The sequence below is a fragment of the Triticum dicoccoides genome, chromosome 6B (genome assembly GCF_002162155.2).
Source record: "Triticum dicoccoides isolate Atlit2015 ecotype Zavitan chromosome 6B, WEW_v2.0, whole genome shotgun sequence".
NCBI classification, from domain to species: Eukaryota; Viridiplantae; Streptophyta; class Magnoliopsida; order Poales; family Poaceae; genus Triticum; species Triticum dicoccoides.
In genome coordinates, this window is record NC_041391.1 from 83,577,607 (window position 1) to 83,587,940 (window position 10,334).

At 46.9% G+C, this 10,334-nt stretch overlaps 1 pseudogene; it reads left to right on the top strand.

Annotated features, from left to right (window-relative positions):
* Window positions 1–1,113: 1,113 nt before the first annotated feature.
* Window positions 1,114–9,599, top strand: LOC119320344 (annotated as a pseudogene).
* Window positions 9,600–10,334: the final 735 nt, after the last annotated feature.

The following is a 10,334-nucleotide window of genomic DNA, read 5'->3' on the forward strand; positions in this document are numbered from 1 at the left end:
TCAAATGTTCTATATATTTACTCAAAGCATGGCCGTGCAAAAATGGCTGCTTGTACATACGTACTAACAAGATGATACCTCTCGCGTTGCTGTGGAAATTAGACAAAACATCTATGAGGAGACAGACTGAAACAATGACGGACGACGACATTTGAGGTTCATTCCCTGTTAATACACGTCCAACAGAGAACCACAGATATAGCATCTCTCAGCCCTTCCACATATATTACAGCAACAACTCAGTCCATCCCCCAAATAATTCAGAATCCTTTGGTTTTCATCCAAATGTTTGACCGAGTCGCAACTGCGTTTTCTATACCACAATTGTAATAGTCTTTGGTGACCAAGGTATGGTCGACATTCTCCCTGGAAAACTCATCATGATTTTGATGGTCATTGCCAATTTGCATGCCGTGTTGCTGCTGGTTGAATTAATAGTGACGCATATAGAAAAGACCACATCATCTTGGGAAATGAAAAAATAGAGATGTAGACAATACTGGAATATTAGCACTGCAGTTGCAGCACGCACACGGCAAGAAAGCATGGACGACCGACCGTATACGGCCATCCCGCTTAAACTTGTACTCTGGCCATTTTAAACCAGAACTAGGACTCATAGCAAAACAAAAAAAAAACTAGAACTATGGCAGTACCTTTTTTTTTAAAATTGTAGCAATTGATATGATTTCATGGTGGAAATAATTGGTGGAACTAAATTTTTTTTTGTAGCTAACTTTTTTGGAAATAATGGATGACATTTCATTGTAGCAATTTTTTTCCTCGTAGACAAGCACTGTCCTGGTGGAAATAATTGCAGGTAGAAAATTCTTTTGATAGCAAGTCAAGTCGGAAGTCTTGCAGATTTTTCACTTGACATCGACTTTTTCATTTGGGTATCAGCAAGTAGCAAGCAGTGGCCATAGGCGAGTCATGTTGGCGTTAGCAACGACCATCACATCTGATTGGAATAATGGCCCTGGAATTCCTAGCTACATTTACTGTTTTGATTGACACTACAGACGACTCGTACCTGGGGTCGCCTTTATACAGCCTACAAATTGCGCCAAACCAAACACCGAACCCCCATCACCAGCACCAACACCACACAGACCAGCCTACTGGCGCAGCGCAACGATGAGCGAGATACTCATCGCCATGTCCTTTGTGCTGATCTTCTTGGCAGCTGCGCCGCAAGCATCATCCGCGGTCCCTAGAGCCGCCGGAGGGATCTTGCGGGTCCCTTCTAATGACTCCTTGGCTCACTGCATCCCAAGGTGCGGGGACGTCGACATCCCCTATCCCTTCGGTATAGGGCCCGGCTGCTTCCGTCAAGGCTTCGATCTCACCTGCAACCACTCCACCAACAATCCCAGGCTCTTTTTAGGCAGCAGCACTATCCAGGTCACTGACATTGACATATACTACGGCAGTGTTTGGGCCCGCATAATCTTCAACCTTACGACGAGGCTAGATACAGATACCTACAACCTATCATGGGAGGCCCCTTCTAAAGGTATTACTATCAGTCGTTATAATACTCTGTACATAACTGGTTGTGATTTTGACGTCACCTTGTTCGAGTATGGTACGGGAGTGGTTCTTGTATGAGTAGATGCGCTGGCGAGAAGGCACCAACTGGAGGGCCCTGTAATGGAAAGGGATGCTGCCTCATCACGTTTGCAAGACACCTGCAGGGGTTTCGAGTAAAGCTTGTCAGCACAAATACAACTGCAACACTATCAGATTGGTTGCACCCTGGCATCATGGCTTCAGTGTCAAATGAAGATGATTACATAGATAATACAACCGCCCTTCTCTCAAGTTGGACAGATTCAAGCAGTATTTATGAAGCGGAGCTTAAATGGTCCATCATGGACCAACAAAGATGTGGAACTGCAAGAATGAACAAGGCACACTATGCCTGTAACACCGATAGCAGTTGCCACAATTCCTCACCTGGTGGTTACCGGTGTTACTGCTCTTCTGAAGGCAACCCTTACATTTTAAATGGATGCATGCAAGGTGCTTACGCCCCTATGTTTTCTCCAAAATTCCATTCTATTTAGCCTCTTGTTCTTACTTTCCGTGGCTATCTTTTTCTCCAAAATGAGTTAAAATTCCCTTCTATTTAGCCTTCATCCTCTTGTTCTTACATTTCCTGTGTATCTACTGTGCAGATGATTATAACTCCAAGCCCAAAGAACACTGTCCTGCATCATGTGGACGCATTACTATTCCCTTCCCCTTTGGGCTCGAAGAAGGGTGCTTTGCCAACAAAAAATTTCATCTGAATTGTACATCTGGTAATCTCACAGTTTCGTTCTCAGAAAATGTACAATATCATGTGACTAATGTATCCGTGGAAGATGGGACTCTGACTGTTAGCAACATGGTGGACGGAAATCATGCGAAAGAGTGGATATTAATCCAGACTGACGAAGGATATGTAGAAGAGACACCTGTGGAAGCTCAATTTGATTTCTCTATGGAATTCGATCACTTTGTTGTAAAGTGGGCGGTTGTCAATTTAACTTGCCAAGCGGCTAAAAAAGAGGATACTATGTATGCATGCCGCAGTTCCCAGAGCAACTGCCTAAACGTCACCCACGGGGAAATATTTATGGGCTATCGTTGCAACTGTTCGTCAGGCTTTCAAGGAAATCCGTACGTCAAGGATGGCTGCAAAGGTCTGATCCTCCTCATCACCCATCATTGTGCACTAATGTTTTTTTTTTTCGCGGGGGGTACTAATGTTCTTCTCATACCAACAAATGCTCAAAAAATCTATCGATATATCTAAAAATTATATACTAAAAGCACAATATGGAATAAAATTAGCGAGACTGTTAAAAATTCCCGCAAAAAAGTAGAACATTAATATGCCGATCACAACTGTTAGATCACGCGACCCTCCCTCCCGAGTCGCTCGTACAGGCAACAGGGAGATGAAACCTACCGCCACCGCCAGGGAACCCTCCTCCCTCTCCCCACACCCTCGCTAGCGGCTGAGAGTGCGGACTGGAGAAGCCCAGTCTGCACAGGCGGTGGCGGGGTCTTCTTCATCCCCTCACACAGGCCAGATCTGACGGGACTGGCGATGCGCTGAGTGACGGGCGTGGTGACACGAGGCGTGGAGAGCGGTCGGCAATTATCCTGGCGCCGGTGAAACGTGGTGGTGGTGCTCGCTCTGGGATGGTCGGATCTTGAGCGCAGCGGCGGTCTGGTCAGCATCCTTGGCCTTCGCTTCCATGGCCAGCAGGATGTGCTCTTTGACTCGCAGCCTTGCTTTGCGATGGCTGGTGGCGGAAGCCGTGCATCTAGCAACCGTCTAGATCACATCACAACGTGGTTTTTAGCCGTCCTGCGGCTCGTGGAGGGGGCGGTGAGGAATGCTGGATGCCCTCTACCGGCCATTCTGACTGCTGCGTTCATTTTCACGGCGTGGTTTGCACGGATCTACCATGCGCGCGGGGTCAGGATGGCGCAATTGCTCGTTCAAACCAGGTTGACCTCGGTCATGGTGGACAATGGCGGTGACTTTGGTTTCGTCACCTTGTCGAACGCCTCGTCTGTTTCGGCCATTGCCACCTCCGTTCGGTAGCTCCGGGGGAAACTCTAGATCCTGGATTCCCGAGTAGGACGATGGCGGGGCCTTAGAGGCCGTCCTCCCTCATGGGGGCATCATCTTGGAGCTGGTGCTGGCTAGCGGGGACAAGAGGAGGAGTGGTGTTCCTTCTTCCACGGCTATGACAACAGGTCTCAACGGCGTTGCGCTGTGGAGTTTCTTCTATAGTCGCGTGTTGATGGACATGGGTAGGTGGTGGCGCTCTCGGGCGTTGCGCTGGCGTCAATAGCAGTATAGCCTGGCAAGATGAATGCATTGGTCGCTCCTGAAGGTGGGATGGTGGAAGGTGGCGGCATCTAATTCTAGAGCGTGTGCATGTGATGCATGTTGAGGGTCTGCTAGACCGGTTGATGCCCTCGGCTTGCCGGCGGGCAGCTTAGTGAGGCCACCGGATTAGATGGTTTGTGTTGACACGTGGTCAGGTCACATCATCAAGCTTGTTCGTGTACTAATTGTGGTTGCAAGGATGGTGGCTGTGGGTTGATCAATGTACTTCTTTGTCGGGGTTCTCGTGAATGTATGCATGGATCGACGCAGAGACCGAGGGTCATCCTCCTTTTCAAAACATACAACTGCTAGATCCACATAAAAAGATCACACCCGTTATATTTTCATAATCTTATCTAAACATATTGCATCCTATATTAATAATTTACATAAACAGATAGTAACCATTAGATCTACATTTCGTTAAATATGCATAGTACTACACCTAATCAAATCTGTTAGATCTTCATAGTACTACACCTAGTCATACCTACACAAATCACATAAGTTCGATCTTCATAGCTGTATCTAATCATATCTTAATAGTAGATCTCCGTATCTAAAAAAATCATAGCCAATAGATCATCATAACTACATTTACAGAGATCCTGCACAATTGGTTTTACATTCACGTGTTATTTATTTATTGAACTATAAATGAAAAGTTCATGTTATGCCTGCTTTAAATCATGGTCGTCCTTACCACATTCACCAATGCTAATCGAACACAATTGATAGATATTCCATTGGACCCTATAAAAAAATATAGCCAATGGAAATATTCATCTATGTACATAGTTAGTACTATCAAAAGCATACACAATATTTCAAGGGTGTTATGTAAAGGAAAATAGTTGGGTGTGTCATAGGCACCAATAATATGCACTTACAGGGAGTACATAAATGCCCGTTGATTACCAGAACCGAAGGCTTGAAGATGTAATTTTCATAAATATAAAAGATGAATCTCAACTTTAGTCGATGTCCTTGTGGCTCAACGACTGATTGGATAAATATGTTATTAACAAGAATCAACAACATTAGAATTTTTTGTACTAAATAATTTTCCAGCCCTTGTTTCTTCTATTAGCAACATAGTCATATATTTATCTACAAAATAGAGGTCAAAGATATACCTCTAGAATTTTATCAATGTATAAAATGAAATGTATTATGCAATAAAGGAGGTAAATATGAGTAAAAAAATGTACATGAGATAAAATAAATAATTAACAGGTTCGACAAGCTAACGATGAGGCCCTCGCGAATGCGAGGGCCACCTTGTTAATTTATGAAAACATCACGCAAACCTAAAGCAGTATCAGTCGATGCATACTTTGAGAGCATAACACACTAATCTAGCATTTTTAGCAGGTAGTAATACATTCACTACCGGTCTAACCAATGAAAGTTTTTTACAGATATCGATGAATGTGCACTATCAAACTACTGCAATGGGACATGTCAAAATTTTCCTGGAGGCTACAACTGCACGGGTTGCCCTCATGGAAAAGAGTTTAATCTCCTAAAAAGGCAGTGTGTTACATCAACAAAGGAACACAATCTTGTTTTGGGTAAGTCCTACTCCCTCCGTTTACTTACATAAGACGTTCTACCTTTTTTGAATTAGATGTATATAGATGTGTTTTCGTGTGTCAGTTCACTCATTTTTGTTCGTATATAGTCTACACTGAAGAATCATAACTGCTAGAAGGGAGAGAGGAATTGGTGGAATCGTTCGTTGTATTGCTTGAGCCTCATGGGCTTATATATAGGAATACAATGCCAACTTGGAGTAGAAGACAAGGCAAGACAAATCCTAGTCTATCTTATGTTTCCTAACGAATCAATATACTCAACATCCCCTGCAGTCACAACGGCAGCGGCGCAGACGGTGAGACAGTAAAAGAATCCGAAGGTAAGCCGACGGACACCCTGCCACAGTCATAACGGTCAACGCATCACGGAAGTCGTGGCTGGAACAAAAACCGACGAGGTTTCTCAAGCAAAGCAGTGGCCCTTTGTGCCGTTTGCCGAAGTAGCCGAGAGCGTAGGGTGGTGTAGTCGTAGTCGAGGTAGCCGTCCGAAGAATGCCGTGGTCGATGTTGAGTCTGGGTAGCCGGTTTCGAGGAAGTCACCGCGGGCGTAAGGAGGCGGCGAGTTACCATGGGTGCAGTGGTGTCGAAGTAGGGGTGCGCCGAGAAGAAGATGTTGTTGACGACGCGTTGCGGCGGGGTTTGCCAAGCCAGGGGACACGTCATAGACGGAGACACGCACCGGTGTTGCCAGCACCGGGCATGCGTAGATGGACGAAGACGAAGTTGACGAAGCGTCGCACCAGGCTTGCCAGACCCGGGACATGTCGTGGTCAAAGACACTCATCGGTGTTGCCAGCACCGCACATGGGTAGACGAGGGACATGCACGAGCTGTACGCCATGTAGAGGAGTCGGAGGACAAGAAGTCTCAGCGTTGGTTGCGGGGCCGATGTCGCCATCAGTGGGCGGAGTAGACAAAGTGGTCGGGGTAGATGACGGCGAATCTAACGTCGGGCTGGTGCTGGACAAAGACGAAGGGGGTGGATGGGCGGCGGCGGTGGCTAGGGGGTTAGCAGCGGCGACAGCGGCCGAAGAAGAGCGGCGGCGGCGGCTAAATTAGGAGTGCGGTGGCGGTGCCAGAAGTAGGCGAGGAGAACCCAACAGTGTGACAAAGACCGGCGCGGACGGTGGCATTCCCGCGCCAAGGGAGGTGGCGAGGTGCATACTATGAGAAGTTGACGCGTGGGGATGGCGGTGGACCGCGGGCCGCAGCGCCACGGCCCGAAGGGGCAACACGACGGCAACAGGCGGGTCGATGTGACGACGGGAAGACCTCGGGGCAGCGGCATTGACCGCGTATCACGACATTATGGCCTGAAGGGGCGACGCAGCGGCGACGCGCGGGTCGGTGCAACCGCGGGGACGACCTCGGGGCGGCGGCGGGGACCTCTTATCGTGGCACTACGGCCCAAAGGGGCGACGCAGCGGCAACGCACAAGTCGATGCACCCGCGAGGAGAACCATGAGGCGGCGGCGCTGCGGCCCGATGGGGCCGATGCAGCGGCAGCCCATTGCTCGATCGGTGGAGGGCGCTTTGAACTCGGGGACGATCTTCACGTGACTTGCAGAGGCGTGAGCAACCGACGGCCCAGGTTTGTCGCGGGGCGTAGATGAGGCGGATCATGGCGGGGAGCAGGTGATGAAGCGGATCACACGCAAGGTCGGGGATGCCGCTCGGTGAAGGTGGGGTGACGGCGGAGTCCAAGATGAAGCCGGCGATGCCAGACGCCATGGAACGTCATGCGACCGGCACCCGTGCTGCCAAAGCAGCGCCGGCACCCAGGCAGCGAGGCCCGAGCGACCAACATAGCAGCGACGCTCGAGCTAAGACAGTCAATGAGCCTGACACCGCTTGGGACGAGGCCGATGAGGTAGAACTCAGGGCTGCCATGTAGACACGGCGGTGGCGGGTGGCGTGGATCGATGGGCGATCCGGCGCGTGTACGTCGGCTACGATGGGCCGCCACATGGCGCGAAGCCGCCGGGTATGGGCAATGCAGGTGTCCCGGTCGGAGAGGTGGTGACGGCCGGCATAGATCGACGAGTGGGCCGGCGCGCGGACGACAACCGTCAGGGATAGCATGTCGCGCGAGGTTGCCGTTTCGGTGAAAAAGCCTGTCGGTCGCGCCGGTGTCAGAGTAGAGGCCCACGGGGGTCGACGGTGATGGCGGGCGATGCAAACCGATAAAGCATAGATCGGAAGACCAAACAGAAAACGCCTATCAAAGCGACTGGCGAGAGAGAGAAAATCCGGAGCAAGGGCTCAGAAAAAAAGACTCTCTAGAGCAGCCGGTCAACACGACCGGCGGACAAATCCTTGGTACGGACGGCGTGTTTCCCGGCGGCGGTCATGGAGACGGCTAGGGTTTGGATCGGTTAGGCTGATACAATGTTAGAAGGGACAGAGGGATTGGTGGAATCGATCGTTGTATTGCTTGAACCTCATGTGCATATATATATATATATATAAGTACAATGACCAATTTGGAGTACAAGAAAAGGCAGAACAAATCGTAGTCTATCTTATGTTTCCTAAGGAATCAATATACTCAACAAAAACCATCTTATAATAGTGAATGGAGGGAGTAGCTAGAAAAATATCCTCATTACAATTAAAACTAACCAATTATGGAGTGACTCACTGAGCGATGATTAAATGTAGGTATCGTAATTGGAACTGGATGTGGCCTAGGCTCCATACTTATTGCAGTTTGTGTATTCGTATTCACCAACAAGTGGAAGAACGTCATCCAGAAGAGAATCCGGCGAGCACATTTCAAGAAAAATCAAGGCCTACTCTTGGAGCAGTTGATCTCAGATGAAAGCGCCACAAACAAAACAAAGATATTCTACTTAGAGGAACTAGAGAAGGCAACCAACAACTTCGATGCCACTCGTGTTCTTGGACGTGGTGGACACGGTACTGTTTATAAAGGTATTCTATCTGACCAACGGGTGGTGGCTATTAAAAAATCTAAAATTGTTGAGCAAACTGAGATAGACCAGTTTATCAATGAGGTTGCTATCTTGTCTCAAATCATTCATCGCAATGTCGTAAAGCTATTTGGTTGTTGCCTCGAATCTGAGGTGCCTTTGCTTGTTTACGAGTTCATATCTAATGGTACGCTGCACGACCTTCTTCATATAGATGTTAGTGTTGAATGCTTGCTGTCTTGGGATGACCGCATTAGGATTGCGGTAGAAGCAGCAGGCGCACTTGCTTATCTACACTCTGCTGCTGCAATACCAATTTTCCATAGAGACGTGAAATCTTCAAACATACTGTTGGATAGCAGCTTCGCTACAAAGGTTTCTGACTTTGGTGCATCAAGGTCACTTTCACTTGATGAGACTCATGTGGTGACTATTGTCCAAGGAACATTCGGTTACCTAGATCCAGAGTATTACCATACTGGGGAGCTAACTGAAAAGAGTGATGTGTATAGTTTTGGAGTAATTCTTGTGGAACTTTTGATAAGAAAAAAGCCAATTTTTATCAACGATCGAGGTGCAAAACAAAACTTGGCCCATTATTTCGTCGAAGGATTGCAAGAGGGATCTATCATGGAAACAATGGATCCTCAGGTTGTCAGAGAGGCAAATCCGGAAGAGATTGATGATATTTGCTCACTTGCTGAAGCATGCTTGAGACTCAAAGGAAGAGACAGACCTACTATGAAAGAAGTAGATATGAGGTTACAATTTGTGAGAACTAAGAGGCTAAGAAAATGCAAAATTCTACCAGCTAGTGATGAAGAGATTGAGCCTTTTTTATGCCCAATGGTTGGTAATTCTGATGCACCAATGAATGCTGTCAACGCTGGTAATTCAACATCAAAAGGCACCTATAGTTGCTATAGTCTCGAGCAAGAACTTTCACCGTCGGTCACATGGCCACGCTAAGTACATATGTGCAATAATACAATCGCGTCCTTCCTAGTATTCATTTGAATTACTATTTATTTTCTTTGTAGTTATATTATGTTACACAGTTCACTTTAAACGAGATTATGTCATGTAGTTTTGGTTTTTTATATTGGCAAAATTTATTAGTAGCTCATGTCAATTGTGTACAATTATATTACAATTATTTGTGACGAATATGCTTGCAATGAATAACTTAAGTTACATCATAGTACTTGAGTTGCGGTGGTGGAGAAAAACATATTTCTGTGGGCTTCCTTGGTTAATGCTCCAATAAGATCTGACTGATGCCCAATTTAGAAGTAGTTCGTTGTATTTCTTATATTAACACTATAAATGACTTCGAAGTCAGAACACGGGGTGTCCTCGGACGTCTCTTATCATGTACACGTGTCCGCTTAGACACAGTTCCCGGTCCTCGTTGTCACATGGCAAGATCTGGGTTCCACTGCCTAGAGCGAGTGGGCAATGTGTGGTTTATTGTCGTTAGGTATGGCATCTTCTGTAATCTTGTTCGGGTTTGAATTGGTAGCTTTTGATGCTCAAGGAAATGTCGATTTTCTTTTTGGCCTGCTTGTATGAGAGTTCCAACACCACCTTTTTATTGGTTTATACTCGTTTCGTGGAATAAAAAGGACTGATTCCATATGTTGAAGCTACAGAAATTCTGTGCAGCTGCTGAACAAATGCCATATATACCAGGATGCTAACAGCCTTTACAAATGAAGATATGGTGACATTCTCCATGGAAAATTCTGCATGATTTCAATGGCTATCGTTAATTTGCCATGTTGCTGCTGATCGACATTCTCCAATTCACTAGCCAGTGCCACCGAATTAATGTTGACGCGTCTGGAAAAGTCTACATCTAGGTTTCGGATCTAGTCATTTATTTCCATGTCGTCAAGAAGAGCGCAA